The 24113-nt window shown below is 36.9% G+C and overlaps 1 pseudogene; it reads right to left on the reverse strand.

Moving 5' to 3' along the window:
- Positions 1 to 7: 7 nt before the first annotated feature.
- LOC120204559 lies at positions 8 to 23836 on the reverse strand (annotated as a pseudogene).
- Between the last annotated feature and the right edge of the window lie 277 nt (positions 23837 to 24113).

The raw sequence follows: 24113 nt of genomic DNA on the forward strand, positions 1-24113 counted from the left end.
GTTTATTTACAGAGAATGCTGATGCAGGATCACAAACTGTTCATATAGGAGTTTCCATCAGTTTCTTTGGTTAACTACAAGTTCATTGCAGTTAAGTTCAGGTTAGCATCGTTCCGTAGCTTCCTAGTCTTGATAATCCGCTCACCCCGTCGATGCCGTGATGTTTTCACCGGCAACCCAGTACATTTTCACGGCAAAAAGTATCTTTTCCGAGACGAGGGGACCGTCCTCATGATCCTGCATTTGTGTATTCCATCTCATTCCTCCCGCAATTTTACTTACCTTGTTTAGGACGTCAACTCGATCGCGGATTATGACTGCCCCTTCGGGCCTTAAAATCCTATCCATCTCCAGAAGAACGTCTTCAGCTCTGCATCTGCAACAATAAACACACAAATATACTTGAGATTTTTTACGTTTGCGTACCCAAACCACTGAGGTATTAGTATTAGGGCGAAGGCTTACTTGTTACTATACAAGTTGAATACACCATTTGCGTGTATGAGATCGTACGTCCGAGGATATGTCGAGAAAGCTTCACACCTGGGATAAAAGACTGTAAATTGTCCGACAACGAAAACCGTTACATGAAACGTATTTCAAATCTGTAGTGACTCGACTCGCACTTCTGTAACGGTGCGTAGTTTGCACAATGCGACGTAACAAAAGTTTTGAACATAGATATGGAAATATATATGAACATCAATTCTGGCATCGCAGACATAGTGTGCAAGGTTTATAACTGACATCCATGCTCATTAGTAAACTTAGTATCCTAAGCACCAAGATCCAGGGCATCAACGATTCACTTCGTATGATCTTAGATGACTTTTCGGTGCCATTTACGTTAAATTCTCGGCACTCCTGTCAAAAGGACAAGCACAAGCAAGCAAGGCAGATAAAGCCTGCAGGATCCTGGTGAGAAAAATTAGAGAAATTTACTCTCTCTCAACATGCTGTCTACCTTATCGAAACCCCAAAATTCGTCTAAATCGATACAGGAAAGAAACAGAAAAGAAGAAACAGGGTTGATTTTGTAATTATGTACCAGGGTTTTCTATTATAAATAGAGATGTAACCTAGACCTAAAAGATCATTGAATAAAATTCTAGCGCCGCCTAGGCACCGAGGACGTAAGCACATTGCCGAACCTCATAAAATTCTCGTGTTCTTTCGTTTTCTTTACCCATTTTCGTCAACAATTGGTATCAGATGTCAGGAGCAAAATTCGAAGTCACGAAATTCGATGGTCAGGGTAACTTCGGATTATGGCAAACGAGGGTGAAGGATCTATTGGCGCAGCAAGGGATCTTGAAGGCTTTGCGACCTACAAAGCCGGCGTCGATGGATGAGGAAGATTGGGAAGAATTGCAACAGCGAGCGGTAGGAACCATACGATTATGCTTGGCGGACGAGGTCATGTATCACGTCATGCATCTATCGTCTCCAGACGAAATTTGGAGGAAGTTGGAAAGTCAGTTTATGTCCAAATCCTTAACGACAAAACTGTATCTGAAGCAGCGGTTGTATGGGCTGAAGATGCAGGACGATCACGATTTGGCGCAACACGTGAATGTCTTCAATCAAATCGTTTCTGATCTGGCTCGGCTTGATGTGAAAATTGAGGATGAAGACAAAGCGATGATTCTGTTGTGTTCGTTGCCTTCCTCTTACGAACACATGGTGACTACTCTTACATATGGGAAAGAGACTATCAACGTTGAGGAGATTACTGCAGCCTTGTTGGCTCACAACCAGCAGAAGCAGAATGCAGGGGAAAGCTCTCAAGCCGATAGCTTATATGTCAAGGGTAATCGAGATCGTGGACGGAAGCCAGAGAAGGCAGGGTCCGGGAAGCGGAATTCCAGATCCAAATCCAGGGATAAGAAGACGATTCACTGTTACAAGTGCAAGGAGGCGGGACATATGAAGCGAGACTGTCCGAAGTTGAAAAAGCAGACTGATGAGAAGCGTGATGGCTCATCCAAGTCTGTGAACGTGGTCGAGGATGATACTTCTGATTGCAGTGAGGGTGATATGCTTTCTATTTCAACGACACAATTGACGGATGCTTGGATTCTTGATTCTGGATGTTCTTATCACATCACGCCAAATAGGGAATGGTTTTCGACATACAGGCCGGTTAATTCTGGTTCGGTTTATTTGGGTGATGATCGATGTTGCAATATTGTTGGTATTAGTGATGTCAGAATTAAGATGCACGATGGCTCCGTTCGGACGTTGAGTGGTGTTCGACATATCCCAGACTTGAAGAAGAATTTGATTTCCTTGGGCACTTTGCACAAGAATGGTTTTATCCCTAAGGCTGACGAGGATAGGGAACCATTCGGATTGTTAAAGGAGCATTGACTGTGATGAAAGGAAAGATGACTGCAGGGAATATCTACAGATTGTTAGGGAGTACCGTTGCAGGTGGAGTTCACTCTGTTGAGTCCTGTGATGATACGACAAAATTGTGGCATATGCGCCTTGCTCATCTTAGTGAACGTGGTATGACAGAATTACACAAGAGAAACTTGTTGCATGGTGTCAAAAGCTGTAAGCTCGATTTTTGCAAGTATTGTGTTCTTGGTAAACAGACTAAAGTCCGTTTCAAGACTGCGAAGCACACAACTCAAGGGATTCTTGATTATGTGCATTCTGATGTATAGGGGCCTTCCACGACATCGTCTTTGGGTGGATCTAGGTACTATGTTACTTTTATTGATGATTTTTCACGGAAAGTTTGGGTGTATTTTTTGAAACAGAAATCTGAAGTTTTTGAGAAGTTCAAGCTGTGGAAAGCTGAGGTAGAAAACCAAACAGGACGAAAAATCAAGTGTTTGCGGTCTGACAATGGTACGGAGTACACAGATTCACAGTTCCTACAATTCTGTAAGGAGCATGGGATTCAGAGGCATTTTACAGTGCGCAAGACACCACAACAGAATGGTGTTGCGGAACGAATGAACAGGTCGTTGAATGAAAGAGCCAGATGTTTGCGGTTGAATGCGGGGCTTCCCAAACACTTCTGGGCTGAGGCTGTTAACATGGCATGTTAACTTATCAACAGATCGCCAAGGGCATCGCTGGCTGGGAAAGTTGCAGAAGAGGTATGGACTGGTCATGATGTTAGTTTTGATAACTTACGGATTTTTGGTTGTCCTGCTTATGTGCATGTACCTGCTGATGAGAGATCCAAACTTGATGCAAAATCGAAGGAGTGCATTTTTATGGGTTACAAGAAAGGTGTCAAAGGATTCAAGTTCTGGGATCCAGTTGCGAAGAAAGTTGTGATTAGTAGAGATGTCGTTTTTGATGAACAGTCTATGTTGCAGCAGAAGCAAGACACGACAGTGGTAGATTTCGAGCAGTTTCCAGTTGAGAAACCAGAAACTTCTCAACCGACTTCTGGTGGTTCCACTACGGATGATTTGCAGGATTATAGTCTCGCCAGAGACAGGGTGAGATGGACGAATATAAAGCCTCCGAACAGATTGGGTTTTGAAGACTTGGTATCTTTTGCACTTACTGTTAGCAGTGATGATCCAGTTACTTTTCATGATGCCGTTACTAGTCAGGAAAACGACAAGTGGATGACAGCTATGGTTGAGGAGATGGAGTCTTTGAATCACAATCGCACATGGGAGTTAGTTCCCCTTCCTGAGGATAAGAAGTCGATTGGTTGCAAATGGGTGTATAAGAAGAAACCAGCAGTAACAGAAAAAGAGGGGGAGAAGTTCAAGGCTCGTTTGGTAGCGAAGGGTTTTTCACAGCAGAAAGGAGTTGATTATGATGAAATCTTTTCTCCTGTGGTCAGGCACACTTCAATCCGAGCAGTACTTGCATTGGTGGCTAGTTGGGATTTGCATTTAGAGCAGATGGATGTTAAAACTGCTTTTTTGCATGGTGATTTAGAGGAGCAGATCTACATGCGGCAACCTGAAGGTTTCACTCAACCTGGAAACGAGCATTTAGTTTGCAGATTGAAGAAATCTTTGTGCGGGTTAAAACAGTCTCCGAGACAGTGGTATAAACGGTTTGACTCCTATATGATCAAGATTGGCTACAACCGATGTGAGTATGATTGTTGTGTCTATGTTAAGAGCCTTGATGATGGTTCTTTTATTTTTCTATTACTGTATGTTGATGATATGTTGATTGCTGCGAAGAACATGGATGATGTTATCGGTTTGAAAACTTTATTGAGTCAGGAATTTGATATGAAAGATTTAGGTGCTGCAAAGAAAATTCTTGGAATGGAAATTTGCAGGGACAGAGACTCAAGGAAACTGCGGCTATCTCAATGGGGTTATGTTGAGAAAATGCTAGAAAGGTTTGCGATGAGCAGCGCGAAACCAGTTAGCACTCCATTGGCGAATCACTTTAAGCTCTCATCAGAACAGTGCCCTAAGACAGATAAGGAAGCTGAAAATATGGCAAAGGTTCCGTATTCTAATGCTGTTGGCTGCTTGATGTATGCGATGGTATGTACTCGTCCTGATTTAGCTCATGCTGTTAGTCAAGTTTGTAAGTACATGTCTAAACCTGGTAAGCAATATTGGGATGCAGTCAAGTGGATCTTTCGGTACTTAAAGGGTACTGTGGGACATGGAATTGTTTTTGGGAGTCAGCGGGATAATCCTTTGGTTGTAGGATATGTGGATTCAGATTATGTAGGTGACTTGGATAATAGAAGATCTACGACAGGGTATGTGTTTACTCTTGGTGGAGGGCCTATTTGTTGGAAGTCTACTGTTCAATCTGTCGTGGCACTATCTACAACTGAAGCTGAATACATGGCAGCGGCTGAAGCTGCAAAAGAAGCTTTATGGCTTACTGGTTTAGTGAAGAAGTTGGGTGTTCAACAAGGTGGAGTTCAGTTGCTTTGTGATAATCAAAGTGCTATTCACTTGGCTAAGAATCAGGTGTATCGTGCTAGAACTAAACATATTGATGTAAGGTTCCATAAGATCAGAGAGTTGGTTGCATCTGGAGAGGTTTTGTTTTAGAAGGTACATACTGATGAGAATGTCGCTGATATGTTCACCAAGCCAGTTACGACAGACAAGTTCAAGCATTGCTTGGACTTGTTGAATGTTTCGAGTTGTTAAAGAAGCAAGGTAACCCAACCCACATTGAAGTTTCCAAGGGGCAGGATATTCGCCAAGGTGGAGATTTGTTAGGTATGGCTCATAAACATATCAGTAAAGAGGACAGGAGGTGGAGCGGAGTGAGCGAAGCGAACATCAACTGTCTTTACAAAGAAAGTCTCGTTGTGGGGTTACAAATTATGTGGGTTGGGGGTGCGGGGGCGTAGCCCCCGCGGTACGGTACAGGGTTGATTTTGTAATTATGTACCAGTGTTTTCTATTATAAATAGAGATGTAACCTAGACCTAAAAGATCATTGAATAAAATTCTAGCGCCGCCTAGGCACCGAGGACGTAAGCACATTGCCGAACCTCATAAAATTCTCGTGTTCTTTCGTTTTCTTTACCCGTTTTCGTCAACAGTAATGCAGTTCATCGATGATTGAAATAACAGACTTGCATTCCAAGTAATTGACTGTGAATTCTAAAGTACTTTTAACAGATAATCTTCCGGTTCATAAATGTATCGATATTGTATAAATATTTGAATGGTTTGAACTTTTATTAAAATCTGGACGAAGAAAACGATATCCGGAATTGCATATAACTAAGATAACTTCGGCTCTGAAACGAAAACCAGTACCGAACTCAAGTAGGATCTGAGTTAACAATGCCACAAAACAATAACAAAGACCAAAAGTATAGGAGCAATTGAACATGTAATAAAATCCCTGCTTATTGATTACTCGGATCAAACCAAATTTAAGAAATAATAATAGGAGATCAATCGGAAAAGTGGAAGAGATGTTGAAGATACTCATTTTTTTCATTTAAATATTATTATTATTATTATTATTATTATTATTATAATTATAATTACTAATTTTATTATTTATTACTAATATTATTATTAATTATTATTACAAACGGGCCAAATCCGGCCCAACCCAAAAGCCCAAATATGTAACCCTAAACCCATTTAGGGTTTGTATCTAAGTCCCAGCCGCCGTAGATCCAAAGGCCCTGATGCAGTCCAGCCGCCCCACGTCGGCGTCTCAGCCAGCTGCCAGTGCCACGCCACGAAGTCGCCGCTTCGCCAGAAGCCTCCAGAAGCCAACTGCCCCTCCACATGTCGAGCTCTATGGTGAGTCACCATGTAGCTCGGTGACTCACCAAACTTCATTCCTCTGACCAGTCCGAGAGCCACATCATCGATGGCTATAAAAGCCATCGATCACACCTGCAACAAAAAAAAAAAAGGAGGAAGAATCGGAGATAACCAAAACAGACAGCCAACAACAAGAAAAAAAACAGAGGGAGAGATACAACAACAACGAATAGCAACCACAGCAGCAAACCAAAGAAAAAGAGAAGAAGGAGACTTACCCTTGAAGCCTTTGTTGCCCTCGGAAGCCAAACGTTGCCAAACCGCCGTTTAAGCGAAGGTAGAACCCTTCGGTTTTGTTTAGATCTACTGCTATTGAGAGGGATTTTAGAGAAATAGAAGTTAGATTTGTGCTTAAGGAGAAATAGGGCTTCGCTTAAGCTATTTTCCAAATTCCAGCCACCATTCACGGTGGCCGGCGGTGGTCGTCGGCACCGGGATACGACGACCGGCCTGTAATCAGGCTCCCTCCAGGCGGAGTTTGAAGAGAGAGAGGAGAGAAAAATTTTCTCTCTATTAGAGAGAGAAAAAGAAATGAAGAAATGAGAAAATGGCTTAAGGGAGAAGCCGGTTATAGGGTATTTATACCCGAGATGAAACGACGCCGTTTTATAATGAAACTGTGCGTTTTAGTAAACCCCGTCCGTGACCCTTCAGGTTTTGTAGAATTCCATTTTAGTCACTAAATTAAATTTATAATAATTTTAATTCAGTCTTTGAATTTTAATTTTATTCATTTTAGTCCTTTTTTATTAAAATAATATATTTAGGATAAATGACAGATTTAGTCCCTTAATTTTAATAAATAATTTTTTTAATCCCTAGTTCATATTCGAATTTTAGATAATTTTATTTTGGTCACTAAATTATTAAATTAGAAAATAAAATATTTAATACCTATAATTTCAATTAATTAGGAATTAGATTTAGTTTTATTTTTATTATAATTTAGTTATTTATTTTATATGTTTTCATTTTACTGCTTAAAATATATTGTTTTAGTGATATTTTTATTTTATTATATTGTTAAATATTTTTATATATTCATAAATATACATATAATAAATAGTAATTTTTAAATATTTATTTTTAATATCAAAGAAAAGGACAGTCTTAATACAACTGGATGTCCTATTTTGATATTTTAAAATTAAAAATTAAACAATATTATTTAAATTAATATTTATCAATATCAAAGAAAAGAGCTGTCTTAAGGTACCTAGAAGTTCTTTTCAGATATTTTTAAATAAATAAATATTTTTATATAATTTTGAAATAATAAGATTAAAAATTAAATATATTTTTTGAATTTTTAATAATAAAGACAATTTATAATTAAAAAGTACCAATTTTGGGCGTTGTAGGGGTGCTAATCCTTCCCTAAACGTAACCGACCACGAATCCCTTTTTATTATTAAAAAGAATGAATTTTTGGTTATAAACGCAGATCAGTTTAGTTTTTTTTATTGGTGTTTTATTAAAACTCTTTTAAAAAAAATAATTTTTAGGTATTCAACCTACCTGATCCAAAAGGCCGATGGCGACTCTCAAATTATTTTCAAAATTATTTATTCACATCAATTTCCCCGCCAAATTTAATATTTCGTGCCCGGACGAAAACCGGTTACGACAGCTTGGCGACTCTGCTGGGGACCAGTTAAGCTTTAAAATCAATTGTAAATTGTCTCTATCAGTTAGAAATTAAAAATTAATATATTAATTTTTAATTCTTTTCTTTCAATTTTTTATTATTTATTATTTTTATATATTATTATTTATTATTTTATTTATTTATTTTATTCAAGAATTAATTATTTTATTGGTTTGTTAGAGGTTTGAACATTTCTCCTCACACACAACACTTGCATAACATAAAGCTCTATAATTGAGTTTGTTCCTTTTAAGTGGGAGTGAAAGCGACGTCTTCGTGAGAATTTATTCTCCGTGTTAGACCTAGCAAGTAACTTTCGGGGTTCATATGCTCTATGTCTTCGTGAGAATTTATTCTCCGTGTCAGGCATAGAGAAATGTGTCATCTCGAATTGAACTCGATCCGCTAAAGTCTGTAGTGGACTAGGATTGAGGGTTTGACAGCCCAAGGGGGCATCAACAAGAACAATTCGAGTACCTTTACTCCTAGAACTGAAACTCTGCATATAATGAACCCTAGAAATTCTTTTGATCTAAGACAATACTGAAACTCTGTTCATAGGTATACATAAAGGAGAAATAAGCTCTAGCTTTTAATTTATTTTATTTCCTTTTCTTTTTCCTGAATAAATGCATGTGAACTAGAAATCGTGCGGTTAAGTTAAATTTTCCAAACAAAGCATGGAACTAGAAAGCATGAGGTTAAGATTTATACATTGATATACAGTTTTTTTAGTTGGTACTAACTATTCTATTTTTTTTTTCATGTATATTACATTGCTCTAATCTGTTCATATTAATTTCTTTTGTTTGCATTACATGATCATGACATAATCAAAAGGTGTTGACTTGAAAGATTGTTCATCATATTGGAAAGAAATCGTAAATGGACAAAAAGTTTTATGATCAAACAAAATATGATGCGGCCAAGGAAAGACATCCTGAGGAAACTCCGAGGATCGAGGGAAGTTCTGTATACAGAGAACCGGTTATATTAATACCAAAAGTATTACACAAAGATCCTACCAGATTGATACCAAAAGCAATCTATGGTAAGAGCATCAGTCAGTGTATTCAGAGTAGTGGAGATTTTTATGAAGCTCAAGCATGTTATTTGAAGGACTTGAATGACCAAAACAAGAAATTGAGCACAGAGATGAAAACCATGCATGAAGATTTTCAGAAGATCAGTCAAGCCTTTCAAAATGCTGGTCTAGGAAGTACCCCAGAAGAGTGGATAACAGGGGTCACCAAGCTGAAAAAGAGCTGCAACATATATGAAGATCTTGTTCAAGAACTTCTTGGACAGAAAAGTTCTCTTACAAGGGAAAATGAGCAACTCCGAGAAGTGACACAGAAGATTAAGGAGAATGTCATGGAAGAAGTTGCAGTCCAGACAAACAATATGTCCCTTAAGCTGATAAACTAATTTGGCTTTGGAGAAATTAGGAATAAAATATATCCCTATATGTAAAGTTTTGTTTGATGTACCGAAACTTTTGTGTTCAATGAAATCTGTTCTAAGATGATCACTCTTGAGTAACACCTTTTCATACATACATTTGTATTTTACATCCTTGCATTTTTCATTTTGCATTTATACTGTTATGTTTGCTTTTGTATTGCACAATTTGTATTCTTATTATTACATTCACATATTTACATTTACATTTGCATTTGGCATCTTTGCATTTTTTTTTGTCATAATACATTAAAACATTCATTAAAATAAGGATTTCAAACGAAGTGATCTTGGTTTTTCCTTGAAGCAAGAACGCTCAGCACGACACAAGAAAAATGTCTAAAGAAACTGAAGATAGGCTAGCCAAATTTGAGATAAAGCAGAAAGAAATACAAGAGGAATTGAGGAGCAAGTTGGCACAAATCGAAGCTAATTCTCAGGTCGATCTACTGAACAATATGAAAGAAATGATTGAGAAGCATTTGACTGCTAGAAAGAATCTTATTGAAAACTCCACAAATCCTCTGGGTATTACGCCTGCTCATATTCCTGAGCACACCTCTGTACGTCAGGAAATCCAATCACCAGTTCACTTCACTGTTAAGAAACAACAATATCAGGCTGGAGTTTCGTTCCCTACTGACTGTCTTACTGCTTCTAGGTTAAAGCCAAATGAATTCTGTACTATTTCTAGAGAGACGGTTGAGTCATTTTATGAGTTTGACGCCAAAGAACTGAACTTGGTCCCCGACTTAATTCTTCCACCAAATTTTAAAATTCCAGATTTTGAGAAGTATAATGGGACCACATATCCTGAATATCATATCACTATGTACTGTCGTCGTATGACTGGCTATGTAGAGAATGAAAAATTGTTGATCCACTGTTTCCAAGACAGTTTATCCGGGTTTGCATCCAAATGGTATAATCAGCTAAAACATACTCAAAAACGTTCTTGGAGGGACTTATCTCAAGCCTTTTTGGGTCAATACAATTACATGGCTGATATGGCCCCTGATCGAACAATGTTGCAAAGCATGAATATGAAGTGCAATGAAAGCTTTCGACAATATTCACAACGATGGAAAGACGTTGCTTCTCAAGTACATCGACCATTGACTGAAAAAGAGTTCACTACTTTGTTCATAAGCATATTAAAATTTCCTTATGTTAATCACATGATAGGGGTTGTCCCTAATAATTTCTCTGATATCATCATAAGTGGAGAAATCATCGAAATGGCTATCAAGAATGGCAAGATAAGAGGCTCTGACGATACTAAAGTCAAGAAAGAAGCTGGGGTTAATACAGTGAGGTATTATTCAGTTAAACATGGTGCCAAACCTTATAAAGTGGTCAAGAAGAAAAAGAATGTGCAGGGATTTCAATTTCCTCCCTTCCACTGTTCGAGTGAAAAATTGCATCCAAAAATGCTCTCATCCAGATCAATTACTCCACAACTTGATCAATCACAATGGCCTCCAAATGAGAATTGGACCTATAAGGAAATTCCTTGGATAAATCAGACTAGAATTCCAAATTGTTCAGCTAAGGTTCCTGGTAACCTTAAGGGAAATTTCCAAGACCCTTTAGAGTAAGCAATTCAAAAATGCAAGAAAAGGTTAAGGTTCAATACTCAGAAACCGTAGTTGCAACAGAAACTAATGTAACCAAATCCTACGAAGAATATCAGGCGCAAGAAAATGGGAAAAGAAATCAAAAGGCTCCCATGGATGTAATTCGAGATTGGCCCATAGGTCTAAGAAGGAATGAGGCAGATATAACCCAGAAGACACCTCAGATACCTATATCAGATTTTCTGAAAACCAGTAAGGCAAAGGACAACTTAAAAAAAAAATCTGGTTAATATTACCCCAGTTATAGCTGAAATGAGTATTCAGAACCCCCTCGATAACATGAGAGCATTCATTCGTTCAGAACGATCAAAGAAAGTGATAGCCTCGCGAGCGAGAAAAACTCTGAAGGTGTTTCAAGAATCTATCTCAGACATATACCCTCATTTGGTTAAAGGTCAATACATTACACCAATATTGGTGAAGGTGTCACCGAAGCCTTATACTCATTGCTATGATCAAAATAGCTTCTGTAATTTTCACTTTGGAGTATCTAACAGGGAATTGTTGGTCACTGTTAAAGGAAATAGAGACGCTCATCGACAAGGGAGTCTTGACACAAGAAATGATCAAGAAATGGGGGGCAAATAAAGATAAAAATCCTGGGCCAAGTACACACCCAACAATAGAGGAGTAATGATGCATAAACAAGTGGAAGTTGATATCTACCACTGTAGTACCTTTCTACTTTTAGCATCTTGTTTGAATATGTTTTTTGTTCCTTTCTCCGCCTTTTGTGCAATAAATAAATTTGTGTTGCTTTTAAGGTTATGAGCATTGAATCAATTTTGTAAGCTTCCAATTCTTTGAATATCAACTGGATTAAAAATTCTGCATGATTAGAGTTGTAATCTTTGACAAAATATCAAGATTGAAAACCAGAAAAACAAGGACTCTTGACCTTACCCCAGAAGAAATACACCCAAACACTATCCTATTACAAATATGAGATAGCTTTCTCCATTGAAAGGAATTACAAAAAGGCTTGGTATTTATATATAGGAGCGTACAACATGGGGCATCATTGGTATATTACATTACAAAACTGACTAGAGTATTTTTCTATTGATGACATTCGATGATGAGCGTAATTTTTACAAATAGGTAAATCTAGTTTAAGTCAGTTGCTTGGGAATTGAATTCTAACGAAGAGATTTTCTGAATTCCACCAAAACACCTAGGCTATAACAGGTTCTTCTTAACAAGCTTAAGAAATTGGATTTGGATACTCATATAATATAATAAAGCTTGAGTTATCCCCCTAAAGCAATTGGTTAATAGCCCTGGCTTTATGGATAATATTCAGCTAGTCTGTTATGCTTGAGTTGTCCCTCTAAAGCAATTGGTTAATAGCCCCGGCTTTATGGATAATAGTCAGCTAACCCATTATATTATTATATACAATAAAGTTGTCCCTCTAAAGCAATTGGTTGATAGCCCTGGCTTTATGGATAAGTTTCAATTAGCCTGATAAAGGTGATTATATTATTATATACAATAAAGCTGAATTCAGCTAGTCAAAATGGCAAATGTGTTAACAAATGGACTAAGGGAGTTACGAAACGCCTGTTATAGTCAACTTCACACAAGCACTCAGAAATTTCATTTTTAGACCGATATTTTCGCACTACTTTGATTATATGAGTCTAAATGAAAAATTCCAGAGAATTAAAATGGAAGGACTCTATAAGGTATAGTAATTGGTAATCCTAGTTGCGTCATTTTGTACGCATCCAGTTAAAATACCAAGTCCTTAAAGTGAGGCATGTGACAAAGTTCACAAAGAGAGAGAGAGGAGTGACATCTTAAATAGATGTAACCATAGAAAATAGGAAAGCCATCCTAAAACCAACTCAAATTTTGATACTTGTCAAAGAGCTATAATTCTCAAACATTAAAGAATTGTTTTGATATTCTTTGAATTCATGTTTATGATTTGATTCTATTGTGAACCTATAATAGGCAATACTTTGCAAAATTCTTTCATTCTTCAATAAAGAAAAGAGAAAAAACATTTTCAAACAGGACAGTCTCAAACGAGGAAGGTCCTTGAAGAAATTGTTGCATATTCTACCTCAATTGAAGAAAAAGAATAAACAAGGACAGAATGATGAAGCATTTCTTGAAAGCAAGTAGTCCAAGAAGCCAGAAAGTCTGGAGAATTGAACTTGTGATATTCTCCTATGACATTATTAGCAGCTCATCAAGAAAGATTATCGTTTATCTCATGCTGAAGGCGATAAGCATCACCAGACAGATTATTTTCCCCAACCATTAATCCATGTTCTCTAGAAGATTACATCACAGAGATATAAGTCCCAGTAAGATGTATTATGGGAATGAACAAGTCATTACCTGCACTCTGGTTATATCATGATGCTGGCTCAAGTCTTGATACTTCATTACTACTTCTTCTATGCCGATCACTTTCTTTGTCAAGATGATATCCATTATGTCCTTCAGAAGATTGCTGAATTTGAATTTGAGGACTTATGGCACATAATAAGACATTGAAACAAATTCTACATTTGTATGCCGTACAAGATTCCAAAAGTTAAGATAACCAGTTTTACCATCAAATAAACCTTTCCATGGTTAGGGAAGAGTGGGATATGGCAGTGTGTATTTTGGAGCAGCAGAAGAGACAGTCACTGTGGCAGTCATTGCAAGAAAATGCACCAGCAAAAATCTTCTATTTCATTCTGATGATGTTTATTTCTTCCAGTAAGGTTGTTACACGGGATGCTACCGACAACAAGGTTGAATCCGCCAAATCTACTCATCAATTGCTCCAACTAATCATCATTCAGTTCTTGCACATCTATTTTCAAAGATATGCCAAGATAGTAAAAGACGGCCTCTGCATCACTGATTCCAGAGAAAAGAGATAGGATATTGATACCACCGGGAAATATGTCTCTAGCAGATCTTCTTCATTGTGTATGGTTTTTAAGGAAACCTAGAAGCATTTCCGCCTCATCAGATTCAAGTGGAGCAACTTTATTCCTTCCAACCCATACTAGATTCCATTTTCAGCACTCATCAAGAACATACTTCTGGACACTCAAATGTGGCTCATTGTCATAAGCTTCAAGAGCTTTACAGATCCTTTCTGTCAATTTGGCACTTCCTGTACATGTTTATAAACAATTCAACTTTGTTCTTGGATTCCAGGAAGGCCATCATTTCTTTGTCAATGGAAAAACATCATCACATAAAGGAAGCAGAATAAGAAAAAATCTGTTCTTAATTGGCAGAATTATGAATATAGCCCTTTTCAGTGTAGTAGCATGAAAAATGCTTTGAATCTACAAATTCTGGCTCTACATCGAATAAGTACTGTGATATCCCAGTCCAAACATTAACTGGAGCAGAGTGCCACGTTCTCGTGGTAGAAATAAGGAGGCTCATAGCATCTTCTGGAAGTGTTCTTTGAGTTATCTGATCTGGTTTGGGTAAAACCAATCATTGAATTCGGAAGAATAATGTGCTCAATAGCATCTTCTGGAAGTGTTCTTTGAGTTATCTGATTTGGCAGAACCAATCATTGGATTTGAAAGATGAATTTGCTCATAGTAGAAATAAGGAGACCCAATAGCATTTTCTGGAAGTATTCTTTGAGTTATCTGATCTGGTTCGGTAGGAATCCCATAACCAATCATTGAAATTGAAAGATGAACTGCATGATCATCTTCATTAAGAAGCTTCTTTTCAAGCTTCCTCTGCTTCTTCCTTTTCCACAAATCATAGCCCAAGTTTCGTCTTTGCTTGTAATTAGGGTCATTACATATTTGCTTCCTATCTTCTACTGAAAGAAGTGCGTCAGCAGCCTTAACCAGTTGATCAGCACATATAAAATCTGTCAATTCTGCAATTGATGAATCTGAACCACATCTCTTCATGGCTATTGAAGCCTCAGCCTTTGAATATCCTGTTTTTGTCAAGTATAACAGTTTACTCTCCTCATCAGAATTAGAATTCAGGATTTCCTCGATATCAGAAGAACTATCAATATCTGTGAAATCATCCTGAAAGATCGCTTCATAATCAGATGAGTTGTTATCAGAATCAACATGTTGCATGGGTGTGGATTTTTGAAGAGCCTGTATCACTGTATATGTAGTCTTGTATTGCATCATATTACTGTTTGCATAAATTGGTTTCTCTCCCACAGAAAAGTATATTTCAGAGATGGCCTTCATTGAAAGATGATAAGCCACTGTGTCAGCCTGGAACGGATTACCAAGCTATTTTTACTACTCTATCTGATTAAATCCCTCTAGATTCAGAAAATGGTCACCTCATTCAGAAGACACATATCTCAGACATTTCCGTCAGAATGATTGAGTACTTCTAAAGTTTGTGACAACATGAAGAGAATTCCTCCAGTTACTTGACAACACTGCTGTTCAGTGACACCATAATGAGAACATTCAAGATAAACAGATTTGGGGCACGAATAAATCCACAAGTACCTACAACAGTGCATTGTCAAAATTAGACCTCATGAGGATCATGATATTCCAGTCAAACAGACATTAAGAGTAAATCAAAAGCAGAATATTGGGGCATCTCGAAAGCCCATTTCAGACAGAAATGTTTCATGTGGGACATCTTGAGGGCTCATTTCCACCAGAAATAGAATATTGGGGCATTTTGAAGGCTCACAACAATATGAATATTTGGGCATTCTTGGAAGCTCATCTCAACAAGAAGTAATGTTGAGCATACTTTTAGCATCTGTATCAGCAAATGTTGGGGCATTTTAAAGATTCCTTCAGACAGATCCATGTGGGGCATTTTGAAGGCTCAGATTAACAAGAAGCAAATGTTGGGGCATGCTGAAAGCCCATTTCAATCAGAATCAAGAATGTCGATGCATTATGCACGCTTGTATTACCCATGTTGGGGCATGCTGAAGGCCCATATCATCCTGTGTCAAGATCATTGACTTGAAAAAATATTTCCAATGAGACAGAAAGATATGAAGAATGAAAATGGTGAAACAGTGACAGTCGAACTGACTATACATAATTGCTTCGTTCATCAGGCAGTTACATTATGATCATGTTGTTGAACAAATGTTTACTCAGCAAGTATGTTTTCAAAAACCTAATCTTCTTAACCGTATGTCACATGACAGTGTGTTCTTTGATAAATTACATTACGGTTGCATGAATAAAGATGATCCCCAGGCAGACTACTCGATCCAGGGTTCAGTTCCTCAAGATCTCAGCATTCAATTTGGCCTTCTGTGTGTCGGTGATAATTGAAAATATTTCTTTGAGATTCCTAGCAAATAGTTTCAACCATACTATTGAGATTATGAAGCTGTTTTTCACATCAGTTTTTGCTTGCTTGATGACATTGAAAAGGGAGACTCGACTCTCACTTATATTACTGTTATTCCCATTGTTATTTGGGATCATCATTGCTAGCCAAGATGAATTGAGTTTCCATCTATTTTGGGTTTTATCATGTGTGTTTCATCCCCAGCAGCAAGAATTCCACGGATATCTTTCCATACATAGCTCTTATAGTGAGTGTGTTTCTAATTCCTACAATGCTCATTACAGAAGAAAACGTGATCAATATCACACTTGCCCTTGCTCGAGATGATATCAAGATCAGTTGGTATCTTTTATTTAACTCAACACTAGCATATATCGTGAATTTGACCAACTTTTTGGTCATACCAACATTACACTTATATCCCCACTGAGTTTTGTTCTCAAGTGATCTTGTGATATCATACAAAAACTTTGAACACTAGGCAAAGAGCTTTAATAATTGAGAAATCTGAGCAGAGTCCACAGAAAAGGATGAATGCGTTGTCAAATGTTTTACATCCCACAGAAAAGTATGAATGTGTTGTCAAGTGTTTTACATCTAAGCTGAAACCACATGAGATGAAGAATATGTTATCAAATGTTTTACGAACCAGTTATTCTGATGTTGAACCAATGTTGTGATCATATGGTTTCCATTTTTGATCCAAGATGAAGTTTGTCTTCTTCAACTTCAAGATTATAAGATGAGATATGATGAAGATTTTTTTTTTCCGCAAATGGAGAGCTGAAATTTTAACCACAAGAAACTAGTTAAATATGGAGACATATTATATGGTCCAAGTTGCTTTGTTCGGGAACCAATTAAATATGGAGACATGAAATGAATTGAGATAAATTCTCCTTATGATGTGTTTCAAGAGTCAAATCAGAACAGACTTTACTCTCCTAATTAATCCCCGCTGAGTCAGGCATATCTACATCTACACTCTTCAAAGATGGTAGATTCCTTTTTTAAAGATGACAGATTCTCTTTTCAAAGATGAAAGCTTTATCGAATTTCTGCACAACTCCAAGCAAAGAAAATTGGTTTTATCCAAGACAAAATGGGGCATCAAGGTCATAGTTCTGATTACGATAAGAGTTCCACAAACGAAACAATTCTTCTGAGACTTTCATGAAGCAAAGAAGACATAAAGATACAAGTTGATCATATGGTTCTTCAGAAATTCAAGCTTGATAGCATAAGTTGCTACACTGATATCCAGAGGTGAACCTGGCAATAAATGATGAAGTGGAGGAAAACCGAGTTCACCACTTTGAAGTCAAATGAAGATTGCATAAACATTCATGCATCATATTTAGACATTTGCAAAAATAGGTGCATTTTCATTCATTTTATCCATGTTGAATTCTGACAGGAATTTCAAGGATTTTAGCAAAGATTCAAATCCATCATTCAATGGATCAACATTTCCAGAGAGGTTCATAATGAGAAGAACTCATCTGAAGAAGGAAGAAGAAATTCATAATGAGAAGAATTTGTTCAACCTTTTGTTTGAATCCATCATTCAATGGATCAACATTTCCAGAGAGAGTTCATAATGAGAAGAACTCATCTGAAGAAAGAAGAAGAAGTTCATAATGAGAAGAACTTGTTCAACTTTTTGTTCAAATCCATCATCTGATGGATCATCATTGCCAGAGAAGGTTCATAATGAGAAGAACTCATCTGAAGAAGGAAGAAGTTCATAATGAGAAGAACTTGTTCAACTTTTTGTTCAAATCCATCATCTGATGGATCATCATTGCCAGAGAAGGTTCATAATGAGAGGAACTCATCTGAAGAAGGAAGAAGAAATTCATAATGAGAAGAATTTGTTCAACCTTTTGTTTGAATCCATCATCTGATGGATCATCATTGCCAGAGAAGGTTCATAATGAGAAGAACTCATCTGAAGAAGGAAGAAGTTCATAATGAGAAGAACTTGTTCAACTTTTTGTTCAAATCCATCATCTGATGGATCATCATTGCCAGAGAAGGTTCATAATGAGAGGAACTCATCTGAAGAAGGAAGAAGAAGTTCATAATGAGAAGAACTTGTTCAACTTTTTGTTCAAATCCATCATCTGATGGATCATCATTGCCAGAGAAGGTTCATAATGAGAAGAACTCATCTGAAGAAGGAAGAAGAAGTTCATAATGAGAAGAATTTGTTCAACCTTTTGTTTGAATTCATCACTTGATGGATTATCATTGCCAGAGAAGGTTCATAATGAGAAGAACTCATCTGAAGAAGGAAGAAGAAGTTCATAATGAGAATAACTTGTTCAACTTTTTGTTCAAATCCATCATCTGATGGATCATCATTGCCAGAAAAGGTTCATAATGAGAAGAACTCATCTGAAGAAGGAAGAAGAAGTTCATAATGAGAAGAATTTGTTCAACCTTTTGTTTGAATTCATCACTTGATGGATTATCATTGCCATAGAAGGTTCATAATGAGAAGAACTCATCTGAAGAAGGAAGAAGAAATTCATAATGAGAAGAATTTGTTCAACCTTTTGTTTGAATTCATCACTTGATGGATTATCATTGCCAGAGAAGGTTCATAATGAGAAGAACTCATCTGAAGAAGGAAGAAGAAATTCATAATGAGAAGAATTTGTTCAACCTTTTGTTTGAATTCATCACTTGATGGATTATCATTGCCAGAGAAGGTTCATAATGAGAAGAACTCATCTGAAGAAGGAAGAAGAAATTCATAATGAGAAGAATTTGTTCAACCTTTTGTTTGAATTCATCACTTGATGGATTATCATTGCCAGAGAAGGTTCATAATGAGAAGAACTCATCTGAATAAAGAAAAAGAAATTCATAATGAGAAGAATTTGTTCAACCTTTTGTTTGAATTCATCACTTGATGGATTATCATTGCCAGAGAAGGTTCATAATGAGAAGAACTCATCTGAATAAAGAAGAAGAAATTCATAATGAGAAGAATTTGTTCAACCTTTTGTTTGAATTCATCACTTGATGGATTATCATTGCCAGAGAAAATTCATAATGAGAAGAATTTGTTCAACCTTTTGCTTGAATTCATCATTTGATGGATCAACATTGCCAGGTAGAGTTCATAATGAGAAGAACTCGTCATCTGAAGAAGGAGGAAGAAGTTCATAATGAGAAGAACTCTTCAAGAGCTTATTCAACCTTTTGAATGACTCTATCACAGAAAAAAAGAGGTCATCATCATCCCCAGCAGAAAGTTCATAATGAGAGGAACTCATCTGGAGAGAGAGAAGAATTTATTCAATATCTCCATTATGATCCAAGTTAAGTCAAATGAAAAACTTATTATCTTTTCGTCTTTGCTCTATTCTTGTTAACACAAGAATGAGCAAAGAGGGGCAGCTGAAGATACTCATTTTTTCATTTAAATATTATTATTATTATTATTATTATTATAATTATTATTATTATAATTATAATTACTAATTTTATTATTTATTACTAATATTATTATTAATTATTATTACAAACGGGCCAAATCCGGCCCAACCCAAAAGCCCAAATATGTAACCCTAAACCCATTTAGGGTTTGTATCTAAGTCCCAGCCGCCGTAGATCCAAAGGCCCTGATGCAGTCCAGCCGCCCCACGTCGGCGTCTCAGCCAGCTGCCAGTGCCACGCCACGAAGTCGCCGCTTCGCCAGAAGCCTCCAGAAGCCAACTGCCCCTCCACATGTCGAGCTCTATGGTGAGTCACCATGTAGCTCGGTGACTCACCAAACTTCATTCCTCTGACCAGTCCGAGAGCCACATCATCGATGGCTATAAAAGCCATCGATCACACCTGCAACAAAAAAAAAAAAAAGAGGAAGAATCGGAGATAACCAAAACAGACAGCCAACAACAAGAAAAAAACAGAGGGAGAGATACAACAACAACGAATAGCAACCACAGCAGCAAACCAAAGAAAAAGAGAAGAATGAGACTTACCCTTGAAGCCTTTGTTGCCCTCGGAAGCCAAACGTTGCCAAACCGCCGTTTAAGCGAAGGTAGAACCCTTCGGTTTTGTTTAGATCTACTGCTATTGAGAGGGATTTTAGAGAAATAGAAGTTAGATTTGTGCTTAAGGAGAAATAGGGCTTCGCTTAAGCTATTTTCCAAATTCCGGCCACCATTCACGGTGGCCGGCGGTGGTCGTCGGCACCGGGATACGACGACCGGCCTGTAATCAGGCTCCCTCCAGGCGGAGTTTGAAGAGAGAGAGGAGAGAAAAATTTTCTCTCTATTAGAGAGAGAAAAAGAAATGAAGAAATGAGAAAATGGCTTAAGGGAGAAGCCGGTTATAGGGTATTTATACCCGAGATGAAACGACGCCGTTTTATAATGAAACTGTGCGTTTTAGTAAACCCCGTCCGTGACCCTTCAGGTTTTGTAGAATTCCATTTTAGTCACTAAATTAAATTTATAATAATTTTAATTCAGTCTTTGAATTTTAATTTTATTCATTTTAGTCCTTTTTTTATTAAAATAATATATTTAGGATAAATGACAGATTTAGTCCCTTAATTTTAATAAATAATTTTTTTTAATCCCTAGTTCATATTTTTAATTTATTTTATTATAAAATTCGAATTTTAGATAATTTTATTTTGGTCACTAAATTATTAAATTAGAAAATAAAATATTTAATACCTATAATTTCAATTAATTAGGAATTAGATTTAGTTTTATTTTTATTATAATTTAGTTATTTATTTTATATGTTTTCATTTTACTGCTTAAAATATATTGTTTTAGTGATATTTTTATTTTATTATATTGTTAAATATTTTTATATATTCATAAATATACATATAATAAATAGTAATTTTTAAATATTTATTTTTAATATCAAAGAAAAGGACAGTCTTAATACAACTGGATGTCCTATTTTGATATTTTAAAATTAAAAATTAAACAATATTATTTAAATTAATATTTATCAATATCAAAGAAAAGAGCTGTCTTAAGGTACCTAGAAGTTCTTTTCAGATATTTTTAAATAAATAAATATTTTTATATAATTTTGAAATAATAAGATTAAAAATTAAATATAATTTTTTGAATTTTTAATAATAGAGACAATTTATAATTAAAAAGTACCAATTTTGGGCGTTGTAGGGGTGCTAATCCTTCCCTAAACGTAACCGACCACGAATCCCTTTTTATTATTAAAAAGAATGAATTTTTGGTTATAAACGCAGATCAGTTTAGTTTTTTTTATTGGTGTTTTATTAAAACTCTTTTAAAAAAAATAATTTTTAGGTATTCAACCTACCTGATCCAAAAGGCCGATGGCGACTCTCAAATTATTTTCAAAATTATTTATTCACATCAATTTCCCCGCCAAATTTAATATTTCGTGCCCGGACGAAAACCGGTTACGACAGATGTCATTTGGGTTTACCAGTCATGATATATGCCAATCAATCCTTGTTCATAAATAACTCCCAGTGTGTCTTTCTCAGCTATAGTTGGCATAACATTCATAACCCATAGTTTTGGAGAATCAAGGGCAGCAGCAAAACTTCCTAGACCAGCATTCATATCGATGATGTTGCGATACCTCCCCGAGTCGATAATATTGTTCACATTCTTATACGCTTCCACACGCCTCTCCCATAACAACTTATCGTCCTGATATGCCTCAACGGATACTCCGGGGACAGATTGACTCGATATTCTGAAGGGGACCGCATTAAGCCTCTCAGGAAATGGCTTCCAATCCCCGCCAGCAACATCATCCGATTCAGTTGTCTCCGGATATGGAGTTACACATGCCTCCATTTTCTTATACCTATGTTCCATAAAAACAATGGCATAGGATAGACAAAGTTATTTCGAACTCGTATCATTAAAACTTAGAAGAATAGCATGCAGCAATTCTGTGAGTAACAAGAGAAGAGAGAGATCTGAATGTTGGTTCCGAAGATCTTCATGCTCAAATCATAGCAAAGCTTTGATTTGCTGCAGTAATCATACATTTCATCGAACTTATCCGGAAATTGTCATTTTCGTTCGGCCAAGACACATATGTTAGATTGTTAAAAGGAGAATGAGTGAACGGCATGAATGTTATACCAGACATCATCAGGATCTCCTACACAATAAGTAGGTTTCGGATCATTCTTGTGGCATAGATTGTAATTTTTTCTTTTTCTCCAAACAGCAATCTCCTGGATTTCTCGAATCTTTTCCCAGCAAAGGAGTAGTGCAGTCTGTTCAATCTTCCTTTGTTCCTTCTTCAGCCCCTTTTCAGGACGTTTCAATGATTGGTAATTATTCCTCCAGTTGATCGGAGGACCGGAAAGCACCCAGTAACCACCAGGTCTAAGAACTCGATCGATTTCCATCATATACATTCCACCTGCAGAAAGATGTCCAATAACAATGGTATAAAATGATGTTTATTATGGTCTAAGAGTGGCCTTAAACCTGGACTGCATTGAAACATCAGAAGTCAAAATCGTTTTATCGATTGTTATACTTGCCGTTTTTACTCCATGGAATCGAACAACGAGAGCAGTGAGCCATGTCAAAGGCCCTTGAAGGAAACGGCATCTTTATAGTTCCCATCACTCCGATAACAGCAGGAGCACCTCTGTCCAAAGCAAATTGAACTTGTGCTTCATGAGAGTCTCTCGGTGCAAATGACATCGTTATGACATTCTTTTTGAATAAATATGCTCCGAGACTCGCAACCTAAACACAATGTAAGGGATTACTACAATTTGCAGTCATCAAACTATTCAAGTAGCCAAGATTAACAACTGAATGCATAAGTTATCTTTATGCTAATTTTTCAATCACATTAACGGAAAACCTGATGCAACATTAACTTACCCCACATCCAGTATCTAATGCTGTCCGGACCGTCCCGTTTTCCATCGGAATCACAGATGCAAGTTGATTAATATACGTATCCACTCCTTGAGGAAACTGTGGTCCTCCACCTGGGAAGCTAAACACATCAACGTCATATTGTATCCAGTTCTGCAAGCCCTTCTCAACTGTCAAGTTCTTATATGGAGCATTTGCATAGTGCACAAAGTCCCTACTCTGTGGCCACAAAAAGGGGGTCGCATACCCTTTAGGCGCCGGAATAAGGCAATGCAACTTCTTTTCTTCAGGCGGACAATGTCGTTCCCTATAGATCATATTTTCCCGGGGAAATTTCATTGCCCTCGTTTGATCATGACATGGTGTGTAATCAATATACTTCTCTCATCACATGGTTGGAACTCTTTGGTCAGTACGTCCAAATCATCAGCAACTTTCACATCATCACCAACGTGAGGAGTGCAATCAGGTTTTCTGGTGATAGCCGAGGCTATCTTGTCGAATCCGCTGCGCCGCAACACGCCTAACATATAGAAGAAACAACAGAGGCCAACTAGTATCAAAATAGACATAGAAATCGACCTCCTCGTTTTTAGCTCACCAGGATTCTCTTTAGTCGCCATGATCAACCTCAAAGGCAACCACCTAGAATGAAAAAGAAAAACTCCAACAATGGTAGATAAAATTATATGTACACCAGTATTGGTGAGTTGGTCCCGTTTATACTACAAAACAGAATATATATATATATATATTAAGAGATTTGGATTGATCAAACACGATAACCTACTCAAAAAGCCTTGATTAGCTAAACTAGTTGAAAATTTCAAGCATATATATACAAGCAAAAGTGCTCATACATGCATACATACCTACACATACACATATACATGCCTACACATATACATACAAATATATATATATGCCTGCA

This window comes from Hibiscus syriacus, unplaced genomic scaffold (assembly GCF_006381635.1).
Source record: "Hibiscus syriacus cultivar Baekdansim isolate YM2019G1 unplaced genomic scaffold, ASM638163v2 tig00011079_pilon, whole genome shotgun sequence".
Taxonomy (NCBI): domain Eukaryota; kingdom Viridiplantae; phylum Streptophyta; class Magnoliopsida; order Malvales; family Malvaceae; genus Hibiscus; species Hibiscus syriacus.